Source organism: Styela clava, chromosome 14 (assembly GCF_964204865.1).
Source record: "Styela clava chromosome 14, kaStyClav1.hap1.2, whole genome shotgun sequence".
Classification (NCBI taxonomy): domain Eukaryota; kingdom Metazoa; phylum Chordata; class Ascidiacea; order Stolidobranchia; family Styelidae; genus Styela; species Styela clava.
The window spans coordinates 17,154,877-17,167,562 of record NC_135263.1 but is presented as its reverse complement, the minus strand read 5'-3'; positions in this window follow the sequence as shown (position 1 = coordinate 17,167,562).

The window sequence follows — 12,686 nt, the reverse complement described above, 5'->3', positions numbered from 1 at the left end:
TTACTTTAATTATTCCAGGTTGTCGTTACGATCCGACCGACCACGCTTCTGACGCGTGATCTCAAAGATGCAGAATGCAAATGACGGTTGGGCTTTGCTTCATACATCGTATAATACCTAGTTCACAGTAATATTTTCAGGATCTTTTGTACCAAGCCCCGACCCAAAACAACACCCCGCCAGCGCTCGAATTAAATAGAAATAGTAAATATTCAGTTAAGGTGAGGGATGCAGATTCAGCCGGAAATTCAAATTTTTAAATCGTTTCTAACCCAAAACCCTAACAGCATAATTACTTATTTTTTATCTTAAAACGTGACAGGCGTGTTTATCTCAGATCACACATTATTGCATCAGTGACGAAGCTTAGTACAAAGAATCCAGAAATCATATTTGTCTGTTTATATTTGTAGAGTAAACGCGCACGTGAATGCCATCAAAAATGTAACCCTCCCACAACTCAATGAAAGAATAACGGCGCGTACAAGTTTAGCGTAATATCAATGCATTCTCTGCATTGGCGTACAAATCTTAGCTCATTGACTCGTGCAGCCAAGAATAATTTTAAGTTTTCGTACATTAACGTGCCGGCGATGTCGTTTAAAGGGAGGTCATAATGTGACGTTGTTAGTAATTTCTTCGCCCAAACCAAACGGCGGAGACAACATCAGCAACAGCATCACGGTTCTATGTGAAGTAAATAATTGACTGCTCAAGACAAGAGCATACCGACGAAAATAACTGATAATATATAGATCATTTATTCGAGACCATTCAAATATTTGGTGCTATTGAGCTCGTGAAGAGGTAGACTGTTATTGACGTAGCCCAACAATAAGAACGTAACAAAAACAAATTGTTACTTACCGCTCAATATTAATGAGTGAATTGAAACTACTATATTTGATAACTCGGATGTATTTGCTGCTTCTTAAATGTAAATAATGCCATTTTGAGTAAACGAATAGATCGCGTAGACCCTATGTTCGTATGAAGCACTTTATTAACCATGGAATATCCCAAGATAAGTAAAGTTGACAGAAGGTGTCGAGCATTTAACAAAGATTGGATACCGAAGTATTTTTTGGAATAATCCGTCCTACCGAGGACTTCTCACATCTGGCCCGCCGACTAGAGAAGTTGCCCACCCCTGATCCAGGGAAGGGTATACACGTATTTTAATGCATTTAGTATCTATGTCAGCCAGTGCACTGCAGCTGACTACGTTCGAGTTGCGTGGCGCGTCGTTCTAAGCATTAGTAATACGCTTGATTTCTTACCCCGCTTGGATTCGCAGGTTCAAATACCGTAAGGGATAATTTAGTAACAGAGGATTGCTGACGACTTCCTCTCTATCCTAAGCCAGCGTTTATAAAACTTTTTTCGCCACGGAACACTTGCACTTTTTATGTCGCCTCGCGGAACACCAAAAATGAAATTGATAAAGAAAAACGACGTAATGACGCGAGTTGCCAATTGAGCCGCGAAAACTAACATAATTGTGTTAAACATACCTAAAATATGATTGGATATTTTTTTTGTTATTTTTTAGTTTAAATGCTGGGTATATGAATCAACAAATTCATTTTACCTTTCTATGTCGATTACTTTTCATTGTGTAGTGTTCGCCTTTAATGTCACGTAACAATGAAGTACTTTATGTTTATTTATCTGCTCTATTTATTATTATTTATCTGCTGAATCGAGTTGAGCAAGCATGAGTAATTTTTTCCGCATTTTAGAGTAAAACCAGGCAGAGGTGGAGGAAGAAAAGTTGACCTTTTGCCATTATTCTTCAGGCCTACATGTTTGCCTACAGCAAAACCAAAAGCTGTAAATTTGATATTGAACGTCAATCAAAAAGGTAGGCCGACGGTTAACGAAAATGCCACCACCCGCAAAAAGTTAGTCAGCTTTAGGCCGACGGTGACGCAATATTCAACGGTCGTTAGTTGGGGGACAACTTTATGATGGCGTGATTGACATGTAGACCAATTTAGCCCTAAGCGAACGCCACATGAAAGAGATGTCTTTCTTGCAGGCTTTCCCATCACCGGCGAAAAAAGCTTATGATATATCATTTTTGCAGCCATAGATTAAACATTTACATAAAGTCATCAGCTCCACAAAACTAGGGCTCAACGTCTCAACTTCATAACTGTGGCCACGAGTAGGGCTAGTCTAGCTTTTACTGGTTGGGAAAATTGGCCAAACTTTGCTCAGTTGGATGATGCGTGTCAATCATAACATGGAATGTTGGATTTTGTTCATGCACAATTTCATTGATCATTTGAAGGCTCTCTCCCAACTTAATAAGCTAAGTAAGAACACAAGAGAAGCGATTCCAGCCCATTCTAAGTTGGAGTAGTAAGGAAAGCTTACTTGTGCCTTTATGGTTTTAGTTTAGGTTAGGATCTGCATTCAAGCGCGACTAAGGTCTGGACTCTGGATCTCCAGTTGAATAATGCATATTTATTACACTGACTTGTAACAATCCATATGTACACTCAGTGTCCAATGGGAGGATGAGCTGAAAAAGCCTAACTTGGTAACATCACGCGCACTCAATCAGAAATAAAGGAGACCGATCTCTGAGCAAAGTTACAGGCCACCACACTAAACTGACAAGAAAGACTATGAAAATACATGATATACTCGACCTAGTCAACAACATGTTGGAAATATAGTAAGTTAGTCTCGCGCAACCCAACTTGTAATCTTATTAGATTTGCCACTATTATAAAACTTGCGACACTTGGATAAAAATCATTTTGTGTCTCCAGTATTAGATTTGCTATATTTAGCCTACCATTCAAACAACTAAACAATCGCACTGTCGGATTCCCCGGGCTGCTTAAATGTTCTATTGGGTTTATGCTTCACCAATAAAAAAAAATTCAAAATCACTGGGTTGCATTCATAAATGATTCCATGTTTGATAACTAGACTAACTGGACAGCATAACCGATTTACTAATCTCATAACCGACACGGACTGGTAACCTGGCAAGAGGGCGTGGTACTCAGGTTTGATTACGCCGTCATTTCGGCTTTCATCACCCCGCGGGATGAATATGGAAATTTTGTCCCTTCCTTACAAACTTTTAGTGATAATATACAATAAACATATATATATATTTTGATGTTGAAAGATTTTACACTCTTGGTCGGATGTATTTCATGTGCATCATATAGGCTACGGCGCGAACGAACGCAGCATGTTAATTACCGAATTAGCCTCGACGAAAAGCTGCTAATTAAGTAATATTTTGACGGTGGTATCCTCGTCGGCAACCGTAGCGCAGGGGTAGTGACTAAGTGCCGTTCAGCTTAAGTCTATGGGTTCAAATCCAGGTAGGTGTTAGAGTAGTAGAGATATGTTCAGTGGCCGAAAGCAGGCAGAATGGCCATGACACGGGAAGAAAGTTAGAGTAGTTCAGGTACTATGGTGGGCAAGAGACAGGGCCAGTGGCAGAACGCAGACATATTGGCCAAAACACACGAAGGTAGTTGTAAACCATGTAGAGCAGGCCAGGGTCAGACATAGTGGCCAAAACACAGGAAGGTAGTCAGGAAAAACTTACAGTGGGTGCAGGGGCGAATATGCACCTCTGGTCCCCCAAGTACCGAAGACTTTAGTGCCCCCTCATGTGTGTAAATTAATTATAAAAAACAATAAACCACATAAGTTATTATTATCCATTAAAAATAATCACAACCAACAGTAAATAAAACGACTTTTACGAACATTTTTAGGTTTTTTAACTGTTATATATAGCCGATATAAATATCGGCCGATTACTGCCGATATGATATGTCGGCAAACACCCAATACGGACCGATATATCGGTTGAGTTCTAATCCTGAGGGAGTGTGACCATAAAGATTCATGCCTCCAGTCTCAACGTGAATCGAATTACCAAGGGATACAAGTCACAACTGTAGTTTGAAATTTTACCGGTACCCAGGGGAAGGTCGCTACGCTACCCGCGAGGGGAAATGTAAGGAAGAGATTTGAGTGTAAACAAGCGGATGTTTCATTATGAGTTTGATGGAAGCACCAGGGTCGTTGCGCCGGACGAATGGCGGAAATTCGTCCGGCGCGTGGCCCCCAGCCACTTTAGTTCGTTAAGTAGTTCAAATAACACATCATAAACTGACAATTCTTGATGGATGTCGACTTCTAGCAATTTTACGGCCCGTGTTCACTCCACCGTGACGAACATTTTTTGTCGTGATCTTCACTTCAATTACCTTGTATAGGCCAAACATGGAACGCGTTTTCAGTGTATGACTCGTTTTTTTAATTTTCTAGACTTATTAAAAAATGATAGCTCGAAATGCTTAAACGCTGTCAAACTGGCTTGTCAGGCACTTCAAATTTTTTTGAATCTCGGACGTACCTTAATGAAAGTCGCAATGGAAATAACCTGTAAATATTACTCCCTCACGACTTCAAAACGCCACTAGCACAAAACGAAAAGACCAGTCCACTGTCACGAATTACACATCAATAACGAAAGCTCTTTTTGCACATAAAACCACTTCTATTTTATATATAAGTAATGCAAGTACAAATTTGTATAAGTTTTATTATGCTGGCATACGTAGATTCGACACAAATCACACGGAGAAAATAAAATTTTTAAATGAGAAATAAAGCATACATTTTCTAAGAACTAGAACTAGATTGTTCATTGGTTCGTGCTCTTTTGGGAGGCGCATTATGGCCCTCCGACAACACAAGGTCTCCGCTTCCCCACCGTGGCAATTCGGCACCAAGTATTTTGAGCTCGCTTATGTGCAGTTTGAAACTGCTTGTCAGAGTGTCCGATCCACTTTTTCCCGGCCTGAACCAACCTAATACACGGAATCGTTTGTGTAGTCGCAATGCATTCTTCAAAAACCGCAACATTTCAATATAATTCAATTTACTTGGAGTCACCTTCAAGAGTGAATGATCGAAAACGGCAAGAGCGATCGTTCTGCTACTGTAAGGCTCCCATTCCACGTCAAGTCCCGGAATGTCAATCCCAATTCTTACAACACACATTTTCATGTCAACGGTACTGGCTGGACATTCAATTCCGTAACGTCCGTCGCAATACCTGTGATCGCAGCTTTCCACAAAATTGGCGTGTACCACTCTTATGTGGTCCACTTCAAAACAGAATGATTGCATTGTGGTCGTTTCCAGTAACCCTTCTGGCAGTTTCATAATATTTGGGACCTGAGGAGCTGTTGCAGGTAGGATTGGATGTATTGTCTTAATGACGGGCAGACCTCGCCATTCGCTCCGACATGTTGGATCGATCACTGTTTCATGTTGTCCCATTTGGAGCCTGTTTTCCAATCGCAGAACAATAGCCTCCATCTTAGCTTCTACCATTAACACTGACATTCTTGTGCCAAATCTGATGTACATCATTCGGTAGTAATTTACCGTTATGTTACCATGATTCGATCTTTTGCCAAGATTCTTCGTTTGAACATTGGTTGTCATTGCAGCTCTATTTGGTTTCTTTGTATGAAGAAGTTCTCCTATCATTTTGAAACCTTCTTCCATAACCACTTGGCAATTTTCAATCTCCTCAATCATTTTTTCTTCATAATTGTTTTCAACTATACGCTGCAAGTGCTCAAAGTCATTAACGTCCAACTCTCTAATTAGTACAGACATAGTTAGGTAAGTTGTTTAGGTTTTTCCACGAAAATCTATTGAAAAAATAGTATAAGTTAACAAACGACTTTGAAGACAGAGACGAGCACGGCAAAATTGAGTGCAATCAGCACTGATATCCAGATCAATACTCAAAAGATGTAAGTATTCGCTGTTTACCATTTCACCTTGTTGATCATGATGTTGTATCTCTTCGCCTACATTATATATACATTTCCATGCTTCTGCTGTCGGTTACCTTTTGCAGATCAAGTTGAAATTGTCAGAATTTTAGTTATCGTATCGCCTTTCACGTTCTTGCTATCCGATTAAGCCAATGTATTGCAAACACGTGCTTACATGAGATCGTGACAAGAGTTTAGCATAATTTTGATTGGATTATTATAAAATCTTTTCATTTCAAAAACCGCGTTAATTAAATATAAACGAATAGGTCGGTCGTTAATTCATTGAAACATTGCTTTATATTAGTCGAGTTGACGAAAAATTCATTGAAATATTTCTCTAAACAAGTGGCTTTTTCAATTTCTATAATTTACCTATCTTTGAAATTGAATGGAATGACTTGCGACAACTTATGTAAACTAAGATAAATTGAAATATTATTTGAAACGATTTCATAATTGCAGACTTGACGGATTGAATACTAATTTATCATTCACATTATCGCGCGTGAACAAGTAGTGTGAAAAAGGGCTAAACAAAAACTTTACGACTTTTGATTGAGTAACCTCAGCATGCTATTTTATATTTCACAGAGTGACCTAATATAAAACAATGGCTTCATCACATGGCTTCCATTTTAATTGAAGAAAAATCGACATAAAATCGTTTAATTTAAATTCCTAACTATTTCATAATTGCAGACTTGACGGATTGAATCCTAATTTATCACTTGCATTATCGCGCATTCCCGTGACGCAATTAAAACTTTTTGAACTCAATATTCCCACGCCAAACTTTCACTTTTTCTTTCAATGAAGCGTCAATATCGCAAACATTTAATTATATTTTTGACCAACTTCATCTAATTAACCAGGGTATTCAAAATATTTTCTAACGCATATCATACTATAAACCTAATCAATTTATAAGTAAACATACACACTATTTCCTTTGTGTCACAATATGTTAATTCTGATTTTTCAAGAAAATCTTACGTTTTCTCTTAACTGAAACCAGTCATTATAATAATATTAAGCTATTTCAGTTTGAACGCGACATGTAGCGCTTTAGTTTTTTTTATAGGTGTAACATGCACATTTTTATTATTATTTTAATATGTGCGACAGCTACAAAACTTCAGTTCATTTTTAATGCATTTCTTTTATGTCGTACATTACTAACATCATTCGGTTTTATTTCTTAAAAGCGGGTTGACAACATTTTATAGCTAAATTATTTCATTCCCTCATTCAAATGTATGCATATCTAGAATATACGAACAAACTTCACTACGATTTTTAATACGATGTCCTCCTGGAGACATTACATCGATGAATTAAAAATAACATATTATCACACCACAAAATGAAGAGATTTCAATTTACAAAATTATTAACAGCACCATAACTTGTTAAGATATCTTTAAAAAATCAAAACCCTTATTGATATGAAACCGCGTTTTCAAAATGCTGTTTAATCAAAACAACTCTGAAACCGTATCCTAATGCTAGATCTATATGTACGCATTTCATTTTTCAATCAAATACGTTTCTTCCTAACATTTCCTTAATATTTCTTCAATCCCTATATCATTGCAGAAAAGTCTACGCAAAATGACACCGCCATTTTATTATGCGACGAATTTACATTCCTACCGAATTAATATCTGCTCCTACTACATCCCATGCTAGCGGGTTAGTGTCGTCTTACAGCCGGAGCTTCATATCAAGATCAGGGCTTAGGCTAAGCCACATTATAATACACGTTTGTTGTGAGTATTTGAATGCGGTTTGCCCTGCGTCATTTATCAACAAAACGCATTCGCATAAAAGTTCAATCTAATGACGATGCGGGCAGTTGAAATGCATTAGCGTAATAATATAATTGCGTTCGTAGCTATTCGTCTTGAAGATCAAATGAAAGATCACTCAAATGAAAGATTACTATTCCAAAATACCATAAATAAACTGCCAAACATAAATATATTATTTTCGTTTTTTTGCGCTCCTGAATTCTTCAAAAATTGATTTCATCTTTCAGCACTTAAAATTATTTTAAGCAAAATATCCCCATTACAAAAGTATCGGCGTTCAAATCTCAATCAGTACATTTTGCAAATGTTCAATCATTAGCCGATGAGTATATATTTAAAATGCCATATTTCTTCTAGGGTTTCGGCCCGGCCATAAATGGCTGATCTGTGTCATAATTTGGGTTTATGGCTAAATTAAATGTATTTTGGGGGGTCAATAGTATTTCATAGTGGTCTGCATGTGAACAAAACCAATTTCAAAACTCAAAATGTTTGAGTTTAAATTACCCATGCTTGATCCGAGTGTTCTTAATTACGGTGATGTCATCATATTTTTTTTATGTATAATTTTTATTTTGCAACAAGGTCAATTTTATTTGTATGAGTATTTCAAAGCTTAAAAATAACCAAATAATCTATTGTTAGTTGAAAACGAAGTATTTTGAACGCGCGAGCAACGTTCTTCGGCTCATAATAAACAAACAAAGATACCAGACAGCACGCGATCAAATGCTCTTCGATAAAACGAATATCACTTCACTTACAAATCCCAGTCTTGTTTTATCTTGAAGGTGACGTATAGCTCTTCTAAAAGAGAACTCTTTCTCTCGCATATCAATCACGTGTCGACCACAGCGTTAAAAGTGAGAAACTTTTTCTCGAAATTTTTTGAATTTTCTCTCTTCTTACTGGCATATGGTCGGACGCATTTACGCCACGTAATGTGGGCGCGTTTTAGTGGAAAGCGACGAAAATAAGCTTTTCAGGGACACATTAATGGTGTCTTTGGCATTTTTGGTTGGTGAAATATTAAAAAAATTATAGAAGGGTGTCAAAATGACCCAGGAACACCAGGGGTCATTAGGTTAACTCTGTTGTGTGCAATGTCACCTGCGGTTGCGTCTAATTACGATAAAATATTATTAGTAGTCAAAAACACCGCCTGCATCCCCGAACATGAAATGAAAAACAATGTAACAAAGTCTAGTAAATGAAGCTCATGTAGACTACAACGCTAACAACTCTGTTATCCCAAGATATTAAAAGTACTGTTTTACTGAATGAGTATAAAAATAGTTGATATATCACTCCCAACGCCCACTTTTCGTCCCTTAGACATTTTCAACCGCAATTTTGTTAGGATTTCGTTTAATTTTCTCTATACGAGTATATGTTGCTACTGTGATGATTTCATATTCGTAATGTGAAAATATTTTCTTTCTTACACATGCTATGACTTCCTACAATTTTTCCATTTCATAGCTGCTTCCGTCCGAAATAGCTAAAGGAGTTCAAAATCGCCAAATCAAATGAGAACATTTCTTGAGAATGCCATACAATACCATTATTTTAGTTATACTTTCAACCTTCATAAAACTTCTTTTAAGATACACATAAAGATGCTTCGATCATGTGTATACTTAACTGATTTCAATCCAATTAAACAACATATTATTGAAATTTTCTGTTAAATAAATTCAGAATTTATGTGCACACTAAAACTAATGTGTTTCTGCAAAGTTTCGTCTTACCGAGGTCGGAAGCAAGAGAAACGACAAATATGTTCATCCTGTTTTAAATTAATAATACACACTAAAACTGCTTATTTTTACATTTCAACTATGCCTCAGATCTGCGTCGTGGATATAAATAGTAGCATACATTGACGGGTTCAAATCATCGCCTACTTGAAGTACTTATAGCACTCCGAAGACGTCATGATCGGACATATTATGCAATTGTTATCATGTATTTCCAGCATGTAAATCTCATTAACTGATTTCACCCCGAGTTTAGTTAGTGATCGTTGGTGGATGGACATCTGTTAATTACGTTCAGTTATTTAATACATCCGATGATCGCATTATAACATTGTCGTTTCTTTGAATTTACGCAAAGTTTCGCGAGCAAAGTAAGAATTAGTTTGGAATCAAAAAAACTACTAATTGCAATTATACCAAATATGTCATTCATATTTACATTTCTTACGATTCGTATATTTATGACTGACAGACTTGAGTGGATTTTCCAAAGTATTTAAAGTTTTTAAAAGCTTTGGGTACGGGTAAAAATTCAGTTATCTTATTAAACTTCGTCACTAAAGACAATGAACGCTATTAACAATTGTTCAATTTTCTACCACCGGATTATTAAAATTTTGAAACGTTGAATTTTTTTTTGCAAAATTTCTTTCAAATCTGTACATATCTAAAAAAAATATTTCATTTATTTCTGATGGAAGATCGACGTAGGTATAGCAGAATGTAATCGAATATCGCGACCTTCGAATAACCCTTCAAGCCTTAATAAGAATACCGAATAGCTTACACGCATTCTAGCGCCGCCGTCCTCATTTTGTTTGAGCATTTTAAAAGTATTTTATAAACGCAATAAACACATGCTGAATTTCATACTAACGGTTTATTAAATTTTAAAACGCTCAATTTATTTTCTAAATATTTTTCAAATCTGTACATATGTAAAGAAAATACTTCATTGACTTGCAATGAAAGATCGACGTATGTATAGCAGTATGTTATCGAATATCGCGACCTCCTAATATTCTTTTATGCCTTAATAAGAATATTAAATAGATTACACACATTCCAGCGCCGCCGTTCTCATTTAGTTCGATCACTTTAAAATTCTTTTATTTAACAGTTTATCATAATCGAAATCACTATCTGCGTATTGACAATAAATTATAGCCGTCATTAACGGGTTTAACTGCTTATAACTATAATCTCAAACCGCCATTCCGAATATTCCACGCCAAACTTCCATTTTACATAATAGATTATAATTAATATTTTAAATATCATATGTCATGGCTTACAGCCTTGTGTCGATTTTACTACTGAATACAACGAACAAAATCAACACTTGTTTGCTTTACTACTAACGGATTATTGAAATTTCAAAACGTCCAATTTTCTTTCTAAGTTTTTCTCAAATCTGTACATATGTAAGGAAAAGATTCCATTTATTTGTAATTTAAATGAAACTCACTCGCAGCAAGAATTGTTATTATTCATTCCTGGTTGCATTACTTAGTTATATTCAAAATATAGATTAGATCACTTACTACAAAATCTTAAAACGTTCATTCAAGTTTAAATGAAACTCACTCGCAGCACAAATTGTTCTTACTCATAGCTGGTTGTACTATTTAATTATATTCAAAATATATTATTTCAATTAAACAAACTATGACTGCCCAAAATTATGTACTTCACTTACTCTTTTCCGTTATAATAGATAGAGAGGTTTTCAACCAACTGTAATGATAACATTTTTGGTGAATTTGCAATTGAATAGAGATTCAACCAGATTTATTAACAATCGACGACTTCAAATTAAAATGAAATGTTACTCCGATCGTGTGTTTCTTCCATCAACTTTGATTCAATAAAACAAACTCTTATGAGAATTTCTCACGCTAAATTTGTCGTTCAAAACTACGTAACAAGGATTATAATATCGCAAAACGAAACGTACATAAAAAAAGTAAGTAATATAATATACATTTGAGGTACACTGATTGCATTAATATTATTTGCAGTGCCTTACTTGAACCAAAAATCTGAAACATATTAATTAAAACAAAGTACCAAAAATACACTACTCTACCACCGATGCTCAATATTTGCTTGGAATCTGATAAGATTTTTATTTTAATACACCTATACTTATTCTTCTAAATAACGGTTAATAGGGATACCTGCGCAACTAGTACCAGACATTCCTTTTCCAGTTTTAAACAAACACTATACTTCCAAACAGTACTAAATCACAATATATATACCGATGTCCACGCCTCACGATCAATTATGTCGAACTGTGAACAAGTAGTGTGAAAAAGGGCAAAACAAAAACTTTACGACTTTTGATTGAGTAAACTCAGCATGCAATTTTATTTTTCACATAACGATCTAATATAAAACAATGGCTTCACCACAGGGCTTCCCTTTTCTTTAGACATAAAATCGTTTAATTGAAATTCCTAACGATTTCGCATTCGCAGACTTGACGGATTGAATTCTAATTTCTAATCATTCACATTATAGCACATGACCAAGTAGTGTGAAAAAGGGCAAAACAAAAGCTTTACGACTTTTGATTGCGGAAACTTAGCATGCTATTTCATTTTTCACAGAGTGACCTAATATAAAGAAATGGGTTCACCACAGGCTTCCCCTTTCTTCAGACATAAAATCGTTTAATTTAAATTCCCAACGAGTTCATAATTGCAGACTTGACAGATTGAATCCTAATTTATCATTCGCATTATCGCGCATTCCCGTAACACAGAATGGATGGAAATGAATTAGCATTCGTATTTTTAAACAATTGCAACAACTCTCGTCTTTTAAGCGTAGAAATAACTTTAAATTACAAACATGCGCTATGATTCCGATCTAAACATTATCATTGAAATATCTCATATCCTTCTTGTACAGTTAGCTATACATTCAACAGGCACTTCCTAACCGCTATAATGTTGGCATAAGGAATTTCCGTATATATGCTAACACCTACTTCTATTCCTTATCATCATATCTTTTAAACGATGCTTCGAATGCCGGGAAAAAAAAATTATCTGCGGGGCACTATCGAATATGAGCGTAACGTCGTTCCAAATTAAACAACATGGCTTAAAGTGCGGCCAAGGCATTGCTGCATATCTGAGGTGTGTAGCAAATCCACGTTTGAATAAACGAATACTATTATCACATTAACTATTCTTTCCCTCTCTGATAATTGGGAATTTTTTGAAGTTGCTTTCATTTCAATATGTCTGGTTTGAGAT